Genomic DNA, 22,972 nt, shown 5'->3' on the forward strand with positions numbered 1-22,972 from the left:
TTATTTGACCGTTTTCTTCGATTTGACTTGGTTTAGTCTTAGTGTTTCATTTTGCTATATGATAAAAAAATTTATCAATTTAATTATTTATTTGTATCACTCTATTTTCTGAGAATTTGTAAAGTTTTCAGGAATTTGTGCTAATCAAATTCCATTAGCATTAAAATATGGTTTTTAGTGACCTTTAACCTTTAGATATCTGTCTGTATTTAAATGTTGTCTACATCTTCCACTCTCCCCATATCACAATCTAATTGTCTTACGCGACGTAATGTAGTGAGCTGGTCATCCCATATATAATGATAATACCAAAATTTTGGTTTACATAGCAACTCAAATGAGCCAATTGCACCTCGTGGTCTTTATATCAGTTCCTTTCTTTTACTCAGCAGTTTGAATAAACCCTCTAATGGAGAATGAGAGAAAAGAATACCCAAAAAAGCCTTCCTTTCCTTATTCTTATCTTATCATTTCCTTACATTTTTCTTCAATTATCACAAGAACCGGATGAATAGATGCTAGTAAGCATTTCTGGATTTTGACTCCATGTTTTGTGGTAGAGCCATTTTACTTTAATTATCAACTTCAAATTCTATGTAAATAATAATAATAATAATAAATTTAACGGTGACTTGTCTGAAATCTATCTGGAGATCACATGACAAAAATGTTCACAAGGTACAATGCATATGTTCATACTTTTCGTCATTTTTATAAATGTTGCAGAATGGGATGTACAGGGGTAAAGTAAATATGGAGAATACACATATGAGAACCTTGAGAGGGAACCCTACTGGCCTTCTGAAAAGCTTTTAGGATTTCCATAACTGGGGCTGGTGGTTTTATTGCCTCACACGTTGCAAGGCGATTGAAGAGTGAGGGTCATTACAGTATTGCTTCTGACTGGAAGAAAAATGAGCACATGATTGAGGGCATGTTTTCTCATGAGTTCCATCTTGTTGATCTAAGGGTGATGGATAACTGTTTAAAGGTCACAACTGGAGTTGATCATGTGTTAACAGTTTAAGCTTGCTGCTGATATGGGAGGTATGGGCTTTATTCAGTCCAACCATACCGTCATATATATATATATATATATATATATAACATAATATTTATTTTTGTTGCGCTTCTGCTAAACCATATCAGCGGCCACATCATACACTTATTTTCTACATTTTTTTTATAACTTTTTTCTCCCTATTCTCAAAAAAAAAAAAAAAAAAAAAAAATCTTTGTCTCCCGGCCCATTAGTCCACACCTACTGTTATACTTCTTCTAACATTTTCCCTCCAATTTCCCTCTTTATCTCCTCACTATTTTCTACTTTTCCGTTACACCTCATTCATCATTTTCTCTTTCTTATATTTTGGCTCTTCTTCTCCTTATTTTATTTTATTTAAATTTGATATCATTTCTACTATTTAGGGTCCGTTTGGATAGAGCTTATTGCTGAAAACTAAAAACTGAAAACACTGTAGCAAAATAATTTTTAAATGTGTAAATAGTGATGCGGGACCCTTTTTAATAAAAAATTGATAAAAAGTACGTAAACAGTGCACGCACAGTACGCGCACAATGCGCGTACTGCGCATTTGTCCCCTGCAACTGCAGCAGGAAAAAAAAAAAAAAAAAACCAAAACGTGAAAACGCAAAACGTGGAAATGCAAAAGCTGGATCCAAACCCTCTCTTAATCTATATTTTTCTCACACAAAACAGTGAGTACTCTTTCTCTCTCTCCTTTCTTTTGGCGTATTTTTGTTCATTTTTATTACTCTTTTTTTTATGGGGTTCTTTCTTATAACTCTAATTAAGATTGATGGTTCAACATTTTTAGAATGTATTTTGGTATTGTTTTTTTTTTTTTTTTTTTTTTTTTTTTTTAAATTTCACATAACAACGTCCTCTCTCGCTTTTATAGCTTTTGTTGAATTTTGGTTTGGGTTTATACTTAGCTCTTTTTTGGAAATAGGAATTTGAGTTTATATAAAAACACAATTTACATGGTTATGAATTTGAATATGCCTACCTATTGTTTGAATAGTAAATAATTATAAAGTATATCTTTTATTCCTTTGACTTCATCTTAATTTTGGTTAAGATAATATAGTAATTTTGTGATGAGTTTTGATTATTATGATAATCTTCTTATTCCTTAAGAGTTGAGAAATTTGAATAATAAATTTCAAACTTATAAAGTTTAGTTATATATTAGGCAAATATAACATACTGCAACAAAAGTTAGAAGAATATGATTCACGTAAAAAAATATTAATCAAACAAAAAAATAAAATAATAGAATGATATATCTATGGAGATAAAAAAAAATTAAAAAAAAATTGTAGAAATCTTTTTTAAAAAATAAAAAATACTTGAACTAATTATTACTTTTTATGTATTACACACCCCATTACATAATATTTATTTATTTTCACGCATTGCGTGGGTCTACGGCTAGTATGTATAACAACACAATGATCTACTTTAACATGCTTGAGGCTGCAAGAATCAACAAAGTTAAGAGGTTTGTTCCCTTGGATTTAATGTATTCTCGATTTTTCTTTTCTTTTCATCATCCCTCTGATTAGAGCACATAGTTCGTGGTCCATCAAACCCCCCTCCAAAGGTAATTCATTTTGATTTATTCTCTTAATGCACATTTGAAATAGACTTATTTTTGTATTTTATCACATGAAACAGCTCTCTATTCTTCTAAATAGAGTCCTTTTTTTGCTTTTAGGAAAAAAAAAAACATATCCTTTCATATTATATATATTTTTTTTGTGGTTTGAGGAGGGGGGATTATTTGAAGATAGGCTAAGGAAGCAGTAGTCATTTAAAGAGATGAAATGATGATTGGGTTAGATAATTAAAATGGCCCTTCATGATATTTATTCTCACACAATATTAATAATAATAAATTTTGCTTCATTATCACCGCACACTCTTGGTGCGATGGTCGCTCCACAAGTATGAGTGTTTGTAGAGTGTGGGAGGCAATGGCAGTGGTTCAAGTTTCTAGAAGGGAGCTTCACACACATATATACTTAGACTAAACTAGAGTAGAATTCTATCTTGTATCAAAAAAAAAATTTTGCTACATTCGATAAGAATTCAACCTTTTCAATCACTTCTATTGGAATTTAGGGAAGCCTCTAATGTCTTTGATCACGTAAATTTTTATTTACTGGTATCACTTGGAACATCACTTAAACCAAAGGCTTAAGCCATTAGGTTTTGGCACAATAATTTATCGTGAACCACTCACTCACTCAAATTTTTCTACTAAATGTTGGGTTTTATCACACATGCAGGTGCTTACTTATCTGAATATTAACTTTGCCAATATGATTTGTACGTTCTTTTATGCCTCTAGTGCTTGTATTTACCCTGAATTTAAGCAGTTAGAAACTAATGTGAGCTTGAAGGAGTCTGATGCTTTGCCTGCAGAGGTTTTTTTCCTTACTATTTTTTGCTTTTGCATCTACTTATAAATTGCGTTATTGAAATTGACGGGTCTCTATCTCAAATGGCACCTCCTCCCCTTGTGAAAACAAGGTGCAAGGTGAGGGTGCAGGTGCGGGTTCATGACTTACAGGATGCAAAGTGTAACTTACCAATAAGAACGAAAAAATGAATTTGATGGACTCTTTGTTACTTGTATAATATCCTCATGATGCATATGACTTGGAGAAGTTCATGACTGAGGAACTATGAAAGCACTACACTAAGGACTTTGGGATTGAGTGTCGGATTGAGCAGTTCCATAACATATATATATATATATATATATATATATATATATATATATATATATGGACCCTTTGGAACCTGAAAGGGTCAACTCCTGCTTATAACTTCTTGTGACTGGATAAATTTTTATTTTTAACCCCTTTATGGGTGTTTTTTTTTGTTAATGCATAGTGCTTGTCTTGTCTTTTGTTTATGTCAGGCGGGAGAGAGAAGACCCTGCTGCATTTTGTAGGAAAACCATCACTTCCACTGATAAGTTTTAGATGAGGGGAGATGGGCTGCAAACCCGGTCTTTCACATTCATTGATGAATATGTAGAAGGTCTCCTAAGGTAACCGTCAAGTTTATTTTTTGTTAGCTTTATTCCTTGTCAAAATTTGATTGTAGTTTAAGCTCAACAACTTTGTATTTTTGTTATTGGGGGTCCCTTTGTATTTGGGTTTGGTATCTAGTGTCCAATGTAGTGCTGCTGGAGTTTCAAGTTCGCACCTGTGAATTGAGGAGTGGCACCGGCAAAATTTGAACTTGGCAGATCTTCAAAAAGTTGTTGGGATTCAAACTCGCGGGACAGTCGCACCCACAAGTTTGCTGAACCTGAGGAAATTCTATTATTTTCCTCCCTACTGTACCAGCACCTTCCCACTGTATAAATACATCATTTCCCACAAAATTAACCCCAGGAATTCCATCTGAGATTTGAGAGAACATACTTAGAGCCAAACACCTTCAAAACTCTCTACTCTTCCCTGTCACCATATATATCCAAATCCTTGAGAGTTGATTATCCCAAATCACAATCATCTCCATCCTTTAGTTTTGTGAGTAAATTACTGTTGTGGGAACCATTGGAGCACTTCCATTTTAGTCATGGTGGCTTGAAGATGCAACTACTGCTTGGTTACAGATTTAGAGACTAAGTTAGAGAATGGACTCCGCGAAGTCAATTGTGAGCAGGAGCTTATAGAGCTCGAGTTCAAGATTTTAGCACTACTTGTAAGGCCATGTGCCTGTGTGGGTCATTTTTCACTGCAACTATCTATATTTAGTAGATTATTTCAGTGTATGAGTTCTTATTTTGGACAGTACCTAGGCCTAAGTAGAAACAAGGATCCTGGGCCTCAAAAAATTTTTGTACTTGTTGTTTGATGAACTGGGCTTGGTTCACCGCAGCTATATTAGTCTAATTACGAACCAAGTTGTGTACAAAACATGGGCCCTACAGCACATACATATCCATAGATGCAAACATATATATGTTGTAAAATAAATGGCTAAAGAATAGTAAGGAAATAAAGAAAAAGCATGTAAGGACGTTAGGGATCATCAGAAAATAAAGTGATATGTCATTATATTGAGTTTTAGTACATTGAACCCTATTTCTTGCTAGTATATTGAGTTTTAGTACTTGTGAGGTTTGAATCACCGTGAATTCAAGTGTATCATCTAATACTTATCTCAGGATCCCTCATAGTGTTTCTCTTTTTTCTCTATTTTCTGAGATTTAAATGAGTCTCTTAAAGGCTCTTTTTGCTCTGATTAATTTTTGCTAAATGACCTTTGCTGATGACTTGATCCCTTTTATAGTATCTTCTTAGGGTTTTTGGTGTGCCATTGATTTACTCCATTTGTTGCCCTGAGTACCAGAACTAATGTTGTGTTAGCAACATTGGTGGCTGGTCATTTCCTTATTTTCTCACTGCACTCTTCTTTTGATGTTTTCCCCCAAAAAGTCGCCAGCTGACCTTCTTCTTTTTGGGGGTCCTGAGGGTTGACTTTTAATCTTCTTTCTCAAAGCTTCTAGATGGACCTTTTCAGACCCCTCCGTTTTGCTGCTTCACCCTTTGTCATTTTCTCTAAATAGGTAGTGTGGGAAGTAAAAGGACCCAAGTGGGCATATGGGCCTTTGGACTGTAACATGGAGGGCCGACCTGCTCCAGAATTAAACTCTACGAATTGGCCCATACGCCGAGGATCCGAGGATACAGCCGAGGGCGAGCTTCTCCTTGAACAGATCTGAGAGAACTCAAAACTTCATTATAAAGGTCAAGGCACAACTCTGGAAAGACTAATGGTTAAAGGGGGACACCCTGAACCTTCTAGATGCACCAATGTTAAAGAAAATATCAAGAGCAAAGGCTGCCATCTCCGCATTAAAGGCTCTGCACCTACCTCCCTGGCCGCATTAATGGGGAAGTGACCCCTGAACAGTAGGGCTGAAACTTCTAGTCACTTTCCAAAAAGTATCAGGGAAGGAAGTATTTAAGGGGTGTGAAGGCCAAAGAGAAGGGGGGATCTGCAACAAAGGAAAAAAATAAGAATTGTAACTTCTAAGTAAGAAATAGAAATAATACAGAAGTAGTCCTCGGCTTACGTCCGAGGAGGCCTATTTGCAATTATCTTTTGTTATTTACATGTGTTTGTAACTCTTAGCCTGTTATCAAGTTCTCAGTATTTCTAACCTAGGTTTCAAGCCCACACTCTACAAATGTTATTGTTTTAGGCTCATTGGGCCTGAGCCCGTAGTTGTCTTTGGGTCCATGTGCAATTGTGCGCTTACAATTGGCGCCGTCTGTGGGGAATCTAGTCTAGAAGGAGTTGGGATACTATGGTAGGCCTGGGTTCTCACCATGCAGAGTCACAGGGATCACAACCAGAGGATCTTTTTGAGCGTCTTGAGCGTCGAAGGGATCGTGAGGGAAGTGTCCATACAGAATACCCCGGGGCTAGCCATACTCATGGTAGGGGTGCTACCACCCATGAGGATGGTGCTAAAGCCATGCAGAAGGAGATTAATCGTTTGAAGAGGAAGTTACGCCGCGCCAGACACAGGTCTTCACCGTCCTCATCTAGTCCTTCCTCAGAGGAGGTACGGGGAGGTAGCTACAACTCAAGGTCATGCTCACCCCTCAGTGCAATGTCCTCTGATGAGGAGGACGACCAGCCAGCTCGCAGACACAAGAAGCTTCCTTCAAAGGGCTTAGGGAACGATGCTATGAGTCGGGCGTTGCACCAACTCTCCAAATCTCTGTTTTCACGGAGGATTGAGAAGGGGAGGCTTCCCAGGAGGTTTACCCAGCCCACCTTTACCATCTACAATGGTCGGACTGATCCGGTGGAGCATATGAGTCACTTTAACCAGAGGATGGCGGTGCATTCTCACAACGAGACCCTGATGTGTAAAGTTTTCCCCTCTAGCTTGGGACCTGTTGCTATGAGGTGGTTCAACGGCCTTAAATCGGGGTCTATAGGTTCATTTAGGGAGCTCACTAGAGCATTCGCTTCGCGGTTCATTACATGTAGCAGAGTACCTCGGCCATTGGACTCGCTGTTATCTATGACCATGAGGGAAGGGGAGACGTTGAAAGCATATTCTGACCGGTACTGGGAAATGTTTAATGAAATAGATGGAAACTTTGATGAGGTGGCGCTTAATACTTTTAAGGTAGGCCTTCCTACTGATCATGACTTGAGGAAGTCTTTGACTAAAAAGGCCGTCCGCAGTGTATGTCGCCTCATGGACCGCATTGACGAGTACAAGAGAGTGGAGGAAGACCAGCAGTAAGGAAAGGGTAAGGAGAAGGTTATCCCGCAGGAGAGAAGGGATTTCAGGTCGGACAGGTACCACAACAACAAGCCGAGGAGAGATTATGTTGGGCAGTCCGGCTCGGCAGCACCTCAGGCCGTGAACACTGTGTTTCGAGAACCAGTACATCAGTTGCTGGAGAAAGTTCGTAAGGAGCCCTTCTTCAGATGGCCTGGTAAGATGGCAGGAGACCCTGCGAAGAGGAATCAGAACCTCTTTTGTCAGTACCACCAGGATGTGGGCCACACTACCGAGAACTGTCGGACCCTTTGGAACCACTTGGAGCAGCTGGTCAGTGAAAGGAAACTAAAGCAGCACTTATGTCAACCTAGTGGACAGGGCAGTCAATCTAGCTCGAACAATCAGAAGAATAATCCATCTCGGCCCGCATTGGGAACGATTAATGTTATCTTCGCTGCACCTGGCAGGACTGGCTCAGGTCCCACTAGGGTGATGGTGGTTTCTCATTCTCAGGCCGAGGAACCAGGCTGCAGGCCGAAGAGGTTGAAGGTGACCCTACCCGTCTTGGGATTTTCGGAGGAAGATAAGGTTGGTACCATTCAACCCCATGACGATGCTCTTGTGGTCACTCTCAGGATAGGGAGTTATGATGTCAAGAGAGTTATGATTGATCAGGGCAGCGGTGCAGATATCATGTACCCTGATTTATTTAAGGGGTTAAGGCTGAAGTTGGAAGATCTTACTCCTTATGACTCGCCACTCATAAGCTTAGAAGGAAGGGCCGTTGTGCCGAAGGGACAGATTCGTTTGCCCGTCCAATCCGGCTCAGAAACGGTTGAGGTGGATTTCATTGTGGTCAACGCGTACTCCACATATACAGCCATCCTCGCCAGGCCATGACTGCACGCTCTGGGAGCTGTCTCCTCTACCTTGCATGTTAAGGTTAAGTTTCCCTCGGGGGAGTATGTTGAGGAAATCCTCGGCAGCCAATCAGTAGCCAGGCAATGCATATCGGCCGCAGTGCTTCATCAGTCAGAAGCCGAGTCATCAGCTTTGCCTATCCAAGAGTCATAGCAATTAACAGCTCCGGATGCACCTGGGACGGTGATAGGAGATGAGGCTGTTTGTGAGGAGTTAGAGAAGTTTTTAATAGCAGATGACCCGGAAAGGTTCTTCCAAGTTGGCATACGTTTGCCACACCGAGAGAAGATGGAGTTGTTGGAATTTCTGAAGGACGATATTGATGTTTTTACGTGGGACCCTTATGAGGCCCCAGGCGTTGATCCGAGCTTCATTTGTCATCGTTTAAACGTCAACCCTGCCATTATGCCGAGAAGACAGCCACCTCGGCACTCTTCTAAAGAGCATACCGAGGCTGTAAAGGAAGAGGTGCTCAAACTCAAGAGGGTTGGGGCTATTAAAGAAGTTTTCTACCCCGAATGGTTGGCGCACACGGTTGTGGTTAAAAAGAAGAATGGAACGTGGAGAGTATGTGTGGACTTCACAGATTTGAACAAGGCCTGCCCCAAGGATTCGTTCCCAATGCCGCGTATTGATCAACTGGTGGATGCCACTGTCGGACATCCTCGAATGAGTTTTTTGGATGCCTTCCAGGGTTACCATCAGATTCCATTAGCATTGGAGGATCAAGAGAAGACTGCTTTTATTACTCCAACAGGGAACTACAACTATAAGGTCATGCCATTTGGGTTGAAGAATGCTGGGGCTACCTACCAAAGAATGATGACCAGAATGTTTGAACAGCAACTAGGGAATACCATTGAGGTATATGTGGATGATATGGTGGTGAAGAGTAAAACAATACCTTCACAAGTGAAAGATCTGGCCGACACCTTTCAGGTGCTAAGAAAGTACAAGCTGCGCCTTAACGCCTCAAAGTGCTCTTTTGGCGTGGGGTCCGAAAAGTTCTTGGGATACATGATTACTCACAGAGGCATAGAGGTGAACCCAGCGCAGGTCAAGGCTATTCAGGATTTGCAGCCGCCTCGAAACCCAAAAGAGATCCAGAAATTGACCGGAATGATCGCTGCATTGAATAGGTTTATCTCTCGGTCAGCTGACCGATGCCGTCCTTTCTTCCAATTGTTGAATAAGTGGAAAGGGTTTCAATGGACCGAGGACTGCGTGTTAGCTTTCCAACAGCTTAAGCAATATCTTTCTCGGCCACCCATTTTGTCTCGCCCCGAGGCTGACGAGGTCTTGTTCGCTTATCTGGCAGTGGCCGTCCACGCGGTCAGCCTGGTCCTTATAAGGAATGAAAGCGGGGTGCAAAGACCGGTCTACTACGTTAGTAAGTCTTTGAATGAGGCCGAGGTGCACTATCTGCTCTTGGAGAAAGCGCTTCTGGCCATAGTTCACGCCACGCGCAAGCTTCCTCATTATTTTCAGTCTCACACGGTGGTGGTCCTGACCCAGTTGCCTCTTAAGGCGGTGTTACGCAGTGCCGATTACTCTGGCAGGGTGGAAAAATGGGGAACCATTTTGGGAGCCTTTGATGTTAAATACAAGCCTCGCACCTCGGTGAAGGGCCAGGTCCTCGCTAACTTGGTGGCAGAGTTTACCGAACCATTGCTAGAAGAAACCCTGAAAGAGACACACATGGATGAAAAACCAGTTGGTGTGATCACAACTGCAGTACCTCCGACTTGGAAAGTGTGTTGATGGGGCAGCTAATCAGAGAGGGTCTGGTGTTGGACTTGTCCTAATGTCCCCTGAGGGGATTGTCTTCGAAAAATCTTTGAGATTGGCGTTCTCGGCTACCAATAATGAGGCCGAGTATGAAGCAGTCTTGGTGGGCATGAAGATGGTGCATAGGATGGGTGGAAAGGTAGTCCAGACGTTCTCGGATTCTCAGTTAGTGGTCGGCCAAGTCACGGGCACCATGGAGGCTAGAGACCCCAGAATGCAGGAATATTTGGCCCAAGTCAAGCGTCAGCAAGCCGAATTTGACTCATTTGTCTTAGCTCACATTTCTAGGAGTGGAAATACTCATGCAGATTCTTTGGCTACATTGGCAACGTCTTCGGCTCAGGGTTTGCCCAGGATTATCCTCGTGGAGGATTTGTTAGAGCCAACTCTTACCATTGTCAGCACAGTTCACATTCATCTGATAAGACCTGGACCTAGTTGGATCGACCCGGTTATATCTTTTCTTAAGAATGATACCCTTCCTGATGACAAATCTGAAGCAGATAAGATACGTCGAAAAGAGCCACGTTTCTGGTTGTCCGAGGACCAGAAACTGTACAAACGATCATTCTCAGGACCGTACTTGTTATGTGTACACCCTGAATCAACGGAAGCACTACTGGAGGAACTGCATGAGGGGATTTGTGGAAGCCACACTGGGAGAAGGTCCTTAGCCCATAGAGCTTTGACTCAGGGTTATTGGTGGCCCAATATGCAGAGGGAGGCTCAGGATTATGCTCGAAAGTGTGATCAATGCCAGAGGTTCGCCCCTAATATTCATCAACCTGGAGGGGCTCCCAACCCTCTTTCCAGTCCTTGGCCTTTTGCACAATGGGGATTGAACATAGTGGGGCCATTTTCGAGAGCTGCAGGAAACAAAAGATGGCTTCTCGTGGGAACAGACTATTTCACTAAATGGGTTGAGGTCGAGCCCTTAGCAAATATTAGAGACGTTGACTCCAAGAAATTTGTCTGGAAGAACATCGTCACTAGATTCGGTATTCCACACACACTTATCTCAGACAATGGCGTTCAATTCGACAGCAAGGCTTTTAGGAAATACTGTGGTGATATGGACATCATAAATAGATACTCAACCCCAGCTTATCCTTAAGGAAATGGGCAAGCCGAGGCTGTTAACAAGGTCATAGTTAGTGGGCTCAAGAAAAGGTTGGACGATGCGAAAGGCAGATAGGTAGAGGAACTCCCACATGTTCTGTGGACGTATCGGACTACGCCGCGCAGGTCCACGGGAGAAACACCATTCTCTATGACTTATGGAGCCGAGGCGGTTATACCCCTGGAATCTGGTTTTCCCACCCTGAAGACAAGTTCTTTTAGCCCGGAGAATAACAATGGACTCCTAGAGAAAGGCCTCAATTTACTTGAGGAACGACGCGAGGCAGCTATGGTCCAAATGGCTTATTATCAACAGAAGCTAAAACGGGGATATGATGCCCACGTGAAGCTAAGGCCGCTCGCACCTGGTGATCTTGTGCTAAGAAAAGTTGTGGGCACTTCTAAGAACCCAGCTTGGGGTAAGCTAGGACCCAACTGGGAAGGCCCCTATCGCATTGTTTCAATAGCAGGCATAGGGTCATATCAGCTAGCTGACCTAGATGAAAGAATTGTACCACGCCTGTGGAATGTAACTAACCTTAGAACGTATTATTATTAATAAAATGTGCTTTTGTTAATTAACGTTTCAAAGTTATAAGTACCTCTGACATTTGGAGTTACTATTCTTAAGAATCAAACAGAAACTTGGTTAAGTGTAGTCCTCGGACCACAAACCTCGTGGAAATTGATGTCTTGTCATCTGTTAAACAGAACCTTAGTTATGCCAGGTCCTCGGACCTCCTACTTTGGGAAAATTAACATTTGGAGTTACTATTCTTAAGAATCAAACAGAAACTTGGTTAAGTGTAGTCCTCAGACCACAAACCTCATGGAAATTGATATCTTGTCATCTGTTAAACAGAACCTTAGTTATGCCAGGTCCTCGGACCTCCTACTTTGGGAAAATTAACATTTGGAGTTACTATTCTTAAGAATCAAACAGAAACTTGGTTAAGTGTAGTCCTCAGACCACAAACCTCGTGGAAATTGATATCTTGTCATCTGTTAAACAGAACCTTAGTTATGCCAGGTCCTCGGACCTCCTACTTTGGGGAAATTAACATTTGGAGTTACTATTCTTAAGAATCAAACAGAAACTTGGTTAAGTTTAGTCCTCGGACCACAAACCTCGTGGAAATTGATGTCTTGTCATCTGTTAAACAGAACCTTAGTTATGCCGGGTCCTCGGACCTCCTACTTTGGGAAAATTAACATTTGGAGTTACTATTCTTAAGAATCAAACAGAAACTTGGTTAAGTGTAGTCCTCAGACCACAAACCTCGTGAAAATTGATATCTTGTCATCTGTTAAACAGAACCTTAGTTATGCCGGGTCCTCAGACCTCCTACTTTGGGAAAATTAACATTTGGGGTTACTATTCTTAAGAGTCAAACAGAAACTTGGTTAAGTATAGTCCTCGGACCACAAACCTTGTCACTGTTCTTAATATCTTGTCACTGTTCTTATTCTTATCACACGTTTTATGGAAATCAGTATATCACCATTCATTAATTTGGATCTCAAGTTCCACATTTTTAAGTGTTAAACAAATTTTTGTAAGGAATGGTCTTCGGACCTTACATCCTACTGAAAGCAATACGTCAGATTACAAAGTTTCAACCATCATGTGAGTTGTCTAACTGTGACATTATTTAATATCTAAATTAAGTTATGTGGCTGTTTTGAAGTCATAGTTGTTTGCATGGTGGAGTTAGACTTATTTATTCTGTTTTCCCTTTAACTATTTGTTATTGAAAACTTTCATGGCAAGCACAAAAAGAATAAGGTAAAACAAGGACAACATGAACGAAAGTTGAATAAAAATGTTCTTCATTAATTATATACAAAAAAGGGGGAGGAGTACAAAAGGTTCTATCCTAGGCCTTAAGCTTGTGTAGGGGGGTCTTGGAGGGAGCTGCTGCCAGCCTCGGTACTCTTCAACTCCAGTTCAAAGGTGGACAAAACTTGCTTTCCTTTGTCTGTTGAAGGGACGAGGGGCTCCATGTCTTGAACTTGCTCCTTCTCGGCGCCATCACACTTGTCCTTCTCTTTATAGGAACCTTCAGGTTCTGTAGGATCAGGAACAAGTTCTTGCACCACAGGAGGTAGGGCAGGAGAGGCAGCAACAGGAGGGTCTTCAATTTCCTGTATGTCTAGGGGAAGCCAAATGTTCTCGGGCTTCCTCAGCTCGAAAGCTTGAGGAACCCCTGCTGCATTCATGGCCTCTCCCCAGACCTACTGACAGTACTTTCGGCACAAGGCCGCAAAAGCCTCTGTCAGCTGTTCTTGCGTTCTGGTCACCCCCTCCTGATAGCTGGCCTTCTTCGTGGCCTCCAGTGCGTGCTTGTGGGCGCGAGCCTCCTCCTTCGCCCGCGTAAGCTCCTTTTCCAAGTCAGAGCGTGCCTGTTGGACTTGGGCAAGCTCGTCATCCTTTTGGCGGAGAAGCTTACGCTGCCCCTCCACTTGGCCCTCCATCGTCTTCAAGCTGGCCTTGTCACCATCTCTCTCTCTTTTCAAGTCGGCCAGCTGTGACGTGATCTTCCCGTTCTCTGCTAGGGCCTGGCCTAGGAACCTTTCTGCCTCTTGCCTTAGCTCTTGCTCCATCCCAATGTGCTTCCGAGAATCCTCCACGAACTTCTCGGCCGCGAAAACTTTTTGGATGGACTGCAAAAATGCCAGGAGGTTAAATACGGTAAAGTGTTTACAAATAAATATAAAGTACGAGTGCGAAATGGAACTTACCAGAGCTAGACCCCTTTTTAATGAGAGGAACAACTGCGGTTGGCCCATCTTCTCTAAGGTTTCCATGTCCTTGGGCAGTAAAAGAGGACGCTCCAACACCTCGGCCAAATGATGGGCGTGGCCTTGTTGGACTGCCCTAATGCTGGAGTGACAGGGAATGGGTGCGCCATCCAGTCTCAAGTTAGGAGACCAGGTAGCTGGTGCTCGGCGCACCTCAGCCACGTCTCTGATCTCCCCGCTTTCAACTGAGTGGGCGCGCCCTTTGCCCTTGTCCAATTTTTGCTGCTGGGCTGGCGCGGGCTGTTTCATCTTCTTTTGTTTTCCACCTCCAGCACCCTCGGCCTCCGCTTTCCTTTTCTTCTTGGGATCTTCGGCTGGAGGCTTGGGGTCGGCTGGAGGAGGAGGAGGTGGTGGTAAAGCCGGGGGAACCTGGGACCCCCTCGTCCCCTTCTTCGCCACTCGTGCGCCTCTTGCGGTCATAAGGCCCTTCAGCTCGTCCATCTCTTCTTCAATGGAGCTGTTGTCTGGACGCGCTATCACTAGACCTTCTATCCCAGAGGCTTCGGCTGCTTCTTCTTCCTCGTCGGAAAGAACAACAAACGGGTTTCCGTGAGGTCGTGGGGAGTCCTCGAACTGAAATTGTTCTATCTCCTCGTCCAACGTGTTCGAAGAAGACACTCGCTCCTCTGGGATAGCAATTGCCTGAGAGTGCACAGCGAGGGGAACTGCCGCTATGGGCTGTGTGTACAACACTGTGCCTGGGGCGTCAGGGATGTCGTGGTCGGCCGAAAAGTGGGGTCTGGCTACGTGAATTCTCCTACGCCTTCGGTCACCCGCGATTATTGCGTTCTCGATCTCCTTGAAGTCCGAGGAGATGGGATCGTACCCCAGAATCAAGTGGGCCGCCCTAAGTTGTAAGTCTCTGCTAACGAACACCTCGGAGCGTAGCACTCTATTCAAATCTGCAACATTGCAGTGGCTTAAGCGTGGGCGCACTTTTTGCTTATCTGCAAAGAAAAACATCCAAATAAACAAACATGGTCAGATTCGTAGAACATATAATAAATTAAAGTTAGACGCTCAAGTAAATGCGAATGCATATGCCTAGATGATTTAGGGAGTTATGGAGGGGGAAGTTAAATCCTAAGGTGTCGCACCTGGATCTCCCCACTCAACTAGGCAGTGGGGGCCGTCGTGCCAGTTGCCAGAGACGATGAGGTAGTCATCCTTCATGCCTTTATTGGACTTAGGCAAACAGGAGATCAACCTAACTACACTGGAGCGGGATTTGATGTAATAACCTACTCCAGTGAGTTTGTGGCATTCGTACATAAAGACGACATCATGCCACGTGAGGTTCAGACCCATTTGCTCGTTTAGAGCATCAACGCTTCCTAAGACCCTAAATACGTTGGGAGCGCACTGATCGGGGCACAATCGGTGGTTGCGAAGATACTCCCTGGTAACGGGTTTCATTGGGAGGGTCATCCCACCTTCTACGAAGGCAACCATTGGGATGATGACCTCTCCGGCTTTCCTAGAACCGGCCACGGCTTCCGCCGGGCAGTATCTTAAACCTACATCGCTGGGAATGAGGTATTTAGCTCTAAAACCCTCCATCCCAGCAGCGGTATCTACTAGACACTTAAACTTTCCCATCAGAAAGAAATGAAAGACTAAGTTCTAAGAGAGGGAACCGTTAAAAGGAGGGTCGAGGACAGGATCCGAGGAGAAAGGGTTAAGGAAAAGAAATAAGAACTTACAAATTTCAAGTTGTGCGAATTTCCACAGATTTCTGCGGACAAAAGGTGATTACTGATGTTTTGATGGGATTAGCCTCTGAGGAAATAAATGAGGGTGCAGGTTCCCGAAGCATCACGACGTGCGGGAAACGGCCTCGAAATTGCATTTGTCCCGCCCAAATTTTCACGGAGTAACAAGGGCCGTTGGATGCTCATCTCACCGTTGAACGTGGGTGACAAGGTGTAACTTACGGTAATAAATGCGCGCGTTTTTAAAAATAAAATCGCCAAGTGGCATCCTCTGGAATGCGAAACGGTTTCCACACATGCAGTTAATTACAAAACGTGTGGATAAGTCCTCGTTGAATCAAAACCCTATTTTTTCTCCTCAGACGATGAAAAATAGAGTTTTGAGGGGCTATTGTGGGGAGTAAAAGGACCCAAGTGGGCATATGGGCCTTTGGACTGTAACATGGAGGGCCGACCTGCTCCAGAATTAAACTCTACGAATTGGCCCATACGCCGAGGATCCGAGGATACAGCCGAGGGCGAGCTTCTCCTCGAACAGATCCGAGAGAACTCAAAACTTCATTATGAAGGTCAAGGCACAACTCTGGAAAAACTAATGGTTAAAGGGGGGACACCCTGAACCTTCTAGATGCACTAGTGTTAAAGAAAATATCAAGAGCAAAGGCTGCTACCTCCGCATTAAAGGCTCTGCACCTACCTCCCTGGCCGCATTAATGGGGAAGTGACCCCTGAACAGTAGGGCTGAAACTTCTAGTCACTTTCCAAAAAGTATCAGGGAAGGAAGTATTTAAGGGGTGTGAAGGCCAAAGAGAAGGGGGGGATCTGCAACAAAGGAAAAAAAATAAGAATTGTAACTTCTAAGTAAGAAATAGAAATAATACAGAAGTAGTCCTCGGCTTACGTCCGAAGAGGCCTATTTGCAATTATCTTTTGTTATTTACATGTGTTTGTAACTCTTAGCCTGTTATCAAGTTCTCAGTATTTCTAACCTAGGTTTCAAGCCCATACTCTACAAATTTTATTGTTTTAGGCTCATTGGGCCTGAGCCCGTAGTTGTCTTTGGGTCCAGGTGCAATTGTGCGCCTACAGGTAGATTTCTCCATGTCAAGCTAAAAAATCCCCAACCACTTTCCTTCCTGGTTCACCTTTCTACTTTTCTCGAGGTATCAGGCTCCTTTTTAATAAGTGATGATTCCTAAGTCATAAGCTTTTTTCTGAGTCATAAGCGGCTGATGGGACATGTCTATCTTCATTCCTTGTGTCCATGAGCATGCTTCTTTGAATTTTCTAAATCCCAGCTACTTCTCTCTTGTATTTTCGAGAATCCCCCTTGGTTCTGGCAGTTTCCAAGTATCCTGATCTAGTCTCTTTCTAAGCTCCTTGGGAATTCTTTCTCACAAAGGCTAGGCCAAGTTTCTTTTTCATTTTTCTTCATTTTCTAAGGCCCAGGGCTTACCTATTCATGGGCTTGAGCTTATTTTTACTCATTTTAAGTGGGCATTGGCTCACAGAATGGGCATTCCTTATCTTTTAGGGCCCCTTAGTTTTAGATCTTTAATACTTGTGATATTTTGAACCTCAACACAGTGTTAGATGCATAGATATAATTTGGTGTTGGTGTTGGTGTTGGTGTTGGTGTGTGTGTTGGTTTTGGTGAGATATTAATTGTCTTTTAGTATAATGTGTATTGTGATTTGTAATTGTGAAATTTTTTGATTGACAACTAGCTCTTGTGATTGAGGGCATTAGGCATGAGGCTTGACTGGCTTGTCTATTGAGTGGGATGGGGGTGGATGAGCACATGGGACTGGGTAAACAATAATTAAAGCAGTGTAATGTGCACATCAACACATGGGATGTGTAATGTGCACATGAATGTGTGTTAGTCCAACTAATAAACAGTAATTTAATTAACCAACAATTAATTAGGGGAAAAACTAATAAAAACTAATTAATAATTTAATTAACCAATACATTATAAAAGACAAACAAATTAAATTATGTTAGGCTAAACAACAATTAATAATTTTATAATTAATGAAATAACAATATAACAAATTATAGTTTATAAAAGACAAACAAATTAATGAAACAACTAAACAACAATAATTAACAATTTTATTAATATTTCAAATGAAGTTATAGTTTATTGTACAAGTACCTTTGTTCATTTCTTTTTTTTTTTCTTTTTTTTTTTCCCTTTTGAGGTTTTTTGGTGTACATAATGCAAATTTGTTTTAATTTTAAGAATATTTTTTTTAAGTACAAACTTTATGCCAGCCTCATCTTGAATTTCGGCCGTATTTACCGAAACATCCCGAAATAACCCGAAATTTTTTCAAAGTGAAATAGGAACACTCTAGACAAAATTTCTAGAGTCACCATTGTATATAGATTGACGAAATCTAACTTCCGAGAGCCCGTGAATATTGGAAGCGATGAAATGGTCAGCATGAATGAGATGGTTAATGATTAACTTTCAATGTTTCATACATAAATATAATTTCAAAGAACTCAATCGGTACCACCGCACAACCTTGATGTGATGGTCACTCCACAAGTATAAGTGCTCATTGGGTGTGGGGGCAAGGGCTGAGGTTCAAGTCTCCAGGATGGAGCTTCACACACATATACACTTAGATTAGGTTAGAGTAGAAATTCTATCTTGTATCAAAAAAAAAATTCTAAAGAACTTAATCGTTAACAAATATTGCAAGTTTCAAGTTAGATGTTGAAGGACTTAGAGGACTCAAATGCAAAACTTCTAAAGATTGCGGTAATTTAAACTATTGTTATTGCCACTCGAATTTGAAGTTGTGTTTTTGTAATCCCTAGACATGGCAATACGGGTCAGAATTTTTCTGACCCGACCCGACCCGACCTGAAAAATACCTAACTCAAACCCGATTTTTTTGACCCGAAGCAAAATGGGTTGACCCGTGGCCCGACCTGATTTTTTGTAGCTCAACCCGACCCGACCCGAATAACCCATGACCCGACCCGTTAAAAAAATTCACTAAAAAAATATTTAAATTATGTCCTGATTCTAGGTGCATAAAGCACCTAAGTACCAAAACTAATAATAGTGAAACAAATATAATCATATAATCATATAAAATTATAAACTACTTATCAAAAAAAATATAAAATTATAAACTAATAAAAAAATTGAAACAATTGTCATGACATGACAATTGACAACGTCCAACACGTTACACAATGACAAGGCTTTGGCTATCTCACAACCATTAAAAAATATATATATCATTCAATGGTCAATCCGTCAATGCTTGCTAGCGGCTAACACCTAGCTGTAGTCCATTTCGGATTTTCCAAAGCCAAAGACACTAAATGACAAAATGTAGAATACAAATTTTAATTTACAAAGACACTAAACTTGTAATTATATGCATTTTGACAGTGAACTATTAACATTGAAGACTTTTTTTTATCATGAATTTATGACTATAAATAATTTTTTTTTATGCTCTAAACTGTCAGAATTGGAAGGACATTAACAAGTGACATTAAGTGTAATTCATTTGCTTAATTGATTTTATTCATTCTCTCCAAACAGGTTGTCATTGATTTGTTTTTGTAATTGAAAAAAAAAAAGAAAAAAAAAAAAGAACTTGTTTGAAAAATACGGGTCAACCCGACCCGACCTACAACCCGATTGGCCCGTTTAAAAATGACCCGTTTGACCCGCAAACCCGATTAACCCAACCTAAACCCGACCCGACCCGCCCCGCCCAATTTGCCATGTCTACTGACAATAGTCCTCAGCTTTGTGAACAAAAAACTCCCCATCCACCATATTCCGGGCCCAGAAGGTGTGAATGGTCAAAACTCGGATAACACTCTAATTAAGGAGAAGCTAGGCTGGGCCCCTACTATGAAATTGAAGGTACAATGTGTAGGGCCAAAATGGCTAAATACCACCTTTCCATAAACTTTTTAGCCAAAAAACACTGTTTCGGAAATAAAGGGTGATCTACCACTTTTTCTAGTACTCGAGCTCACCAAACTCGAGTACCCTATTTTCTAGTTCCACCGTGGCATGAGTGACATGTCATTTGGGATTTAAAAATGCCATTTAGTACTCGAGTTTCCAGAACTCGAGTACTGTATAGTGTGGTACCCAAGTCCACTAAACTCAGGTATCAATTTCTGTATTTAAAAATTCTACTTGATACTTGAGTTTCTTGGACTTGAGTACCATTTCCATTCAACTCTCTAAACCCTGTTACCCACACTTAGCTTACTCTCTCATCACTCCCTTTCTCAGTCTCCCTTTCACTCTCTCATCACTCCCTTTCTCAGTCTCCCTCTCACTCTAACTCTCCCACACGCTCTCAATCTCCCTCTCAGTCTCGCTCTCGCTCTCGCTCTCATTCTCAGTCTCCGTCTCACTCTCGCTCTCCCTCTCCCTCTCGCTCTCGGCCTCCCTCTCAGTCTCGGTCTCGCTCTATACTCTTCCTCTTGCTCACACTCTCTACTCTCTCTCTCGGTCTACATCTTCCCAAGGTATGTCTCCTTATCTCAATATTTGTTTAAGCATTGGGTATTTGTGGGTATTTGTGGGTATATGTCGTGTAATTTTTGAATTTTTTTTTTTAATGAACATTTTCATGTGTTATTAGAGCAATTAGTCATTGTAGGACACAGCCACCAAATGGAAATAATTTATAAAAGACTGTTTGGATTATAAGGAAATTTCTAGTGCCACTGCATTTTATTTTGTTTTTCTCTCTTATCATTTGGGTTTGTACTGACCACTTAGTGAAAGTTGTTTTAGTTTGGTATATGGCTAACTTTGTTGCTTGGAAATGCCTTTACATTACCAACAAGTTGAGGGCTCCACTTAATGAAATTATATTATTTTGGGTGGATTATTACATTTGGGTTTTAGATTTTTTCAAAATTTTTGCTGTTGCTTGGATCATCAAACATCAATGATTCATTGGACTGTAGTACAAACTAGAAAGACCAAGCTATTTCATTAGGAAACATATGGTCGTGACTTTTGTGTGATAACGGTTCACAAAGCACATGCTCTGTGAAATTTGTTGCCCCAAACACTTTTGCTGAGCAAATGCATACATTTTTACCCAAAAACAATGTATGTTCCCTGAAATTTTTCGATGTGGGAACGATGCACTATTTTTCTCTATTGTCGATGTGGCTTCACTTTACCCTAATGCAATTCTCTTTATTTTGAATCCGCTTGTAAGGTATATAGCCACTCTCTCTTGAATGAAATTCAACCTTATAAGAGAAATTTATTAAAGAAAAAGAAAGAAAAAGTAGGTACTCAATTCTGTGAATTTTCCTCATGTGTCATGCTCCTTAAAAAGAGAATTAGAATGTTTATGGTTTGCATTTAACCTAATGGGCCATTGATCACCTTTAGTTTATGCCAGATATGGACCGACATTAAGTAGGACCCTCTATATAGACTGTCTTGACAAGGCAGGCTGTGCATCGTTCAAGTTTGCTTTGTGATGCTCTTTTGGAAGGCGAGGTATACACTTATCCAAAATCGTAGTCAATATATGTAGTAGAAATATTTTTGGCATTTAAGTTTGAAGCGTAATTATTATGTGCTTAGTGAATGCTATTATTAATACTAAGCTACTCTGTTTGCAGGAAGTGCCAGGTCTACTGACTTGCCGTCACCGAGAGAAAGGTCTGTTTGAAGATGGGTTAGATCCACGGATTGCCGGTTATATCACAGATGCGGGGCTAGATGGGCTACTTTGGGTCCCACATATGGACCTTGACCATGCACTAATCACGGCCTTAGTGGAGAGATGGCGGCCAAAGACGCACTTATTCCACTTTCCCTATGGTGAGATGACCATCACGCTACAAGACATAGAGGTCATAATGGGGGTACCTGTACATGGCTTGCTAGTGGTGGGATTTACCCATATGGAGCATTGACGTGACTTATGCATCAATTTGCTAGGTACCCCCCGTCCACCGAACAGACCAGTTGGTATGAAAAAGAACATTGCAGTGTTGGAAGGGCCGAGGATAAAAACCAAATGGCTCGAGGAGCAGTTTAGCAACCCTCTCCCTGTTAACGCCACTGAGGTACGTGTGTAGCAATATGCTCGGTTTTACATACTCCAAATGTTGGGTAGTATGTTGTTTATGGACAAGTCTGGCGAACGGCTCTCAATCATGTATCTATAATTTCTCAATCCAATCAGCAACGGAAAGAATTATAGTTGGGGTAGTGCAGCACTAAGTTGGCTATATAGACACCTCTGTAAGGCATCAGAAAGACAACCAAGCAAATTGGCGGTGCACTGCTGTTAGTGCAGTTGTGGGCGTGGGCGAGGTTTCCACACATCTGTCCTGTGATGAGGCATCCATACCAGGCACTGCCCCCAGGTCCACTTGCTATTAGGTATGTAGGATCTTAGCTAGTTACCGTATTACATTTCCGCATTAACTTTTTTCGCATGGGAATTATGTAAGTAACTAATATGAAGGTTATGTCTGTGTTGTTTGCTAGATGGAAATAGGCTAAGATTACAACTGAACATCCAATGCACGTCCTACGCGCCTATCGTGTGTCGCTTGCTTCGCTACGGCCAAATCAACTATTGACCTTTACAAGTGGGAACCGCTTTGGCATGTAGTTGTTGTACTTACAATTCACTTTGGAATGAATAAACCTAATAGCTTTCAGAGTTAAACATTGTTGCCATGTATTGTTCACATTCGTTACACATTTTTTTTTTAATTATATTGTTAATATGATTGTTTGCATCTATTGGATCATTGTAGATTGCCTGGGAGCCATATAGAGATTATTTAGGCTCCCTGCTCGCATATTGTACAGCAGGTGTAAGTGCACAATTGTACCCGGACCCAAAAATAAGTGTTGGGCTCAGGCCCAATGAGCCTTATGCAATAAAATTTGTAGAGTATGGATTTGAAATCTAGGTTCGGGATGTTGGAAGTTTGATTAACAGGCTAGAGTGCCACTATCTGTGCAAACGATAATCGAATATGAAAAAGAGACCTCATCGGACGTAAGCTGAGGATGATTTGTATATATATTCTCTTTCTATGCCAAAGTTTATAGTTCTTAGTTCCTGTTTTCTCTCAGCAGAAAGTGTAGATCCCCCCTTTTCTCTTTCCTCTCTCGTTTCCTTATATACTTCCTCTTCATTGGTTCATCCACGTGTCATACAAATCTTCCCCTTGGATACTTGTCCCCCATCCACCACATTCTTGAAGTCTTCAAATAATAGCAGGGAGGCTGAATTCTACTGTTCATAGGTCACTTCCCCATTAATGCGGTCAGGGAGGTAG

The 22,972-nt window shown here is 41.5% G+C and overlaps 1 pseudogene; it reads left to right on the forward strand.

The window, feature by feature from the left end:
- The first annotated feature begins 667 nt into the window (after positions 1-667).
- The window catches only part of LOC142624229 (GDP-mannose 3,5-epimerase 1-like), a 29,560-nt pseudogene continuing 7,255 nt past the window's right edge, over positions 668-22,972 (forward strand).

The sequence above is a fragment of the Castanea sativa genome, chromosome 2 (assembly GCF_040712315.1).
Source record: "Castanea sativa cultivar Marrone di Chiusa Pesio chromosome 2, ASM4071231v1".
NCBI lineage: Eukaryota > Viridiplantae > Streptophyta > Magnoliopsida > Fagales > Fagaceae > Castanea > Castanea sativa.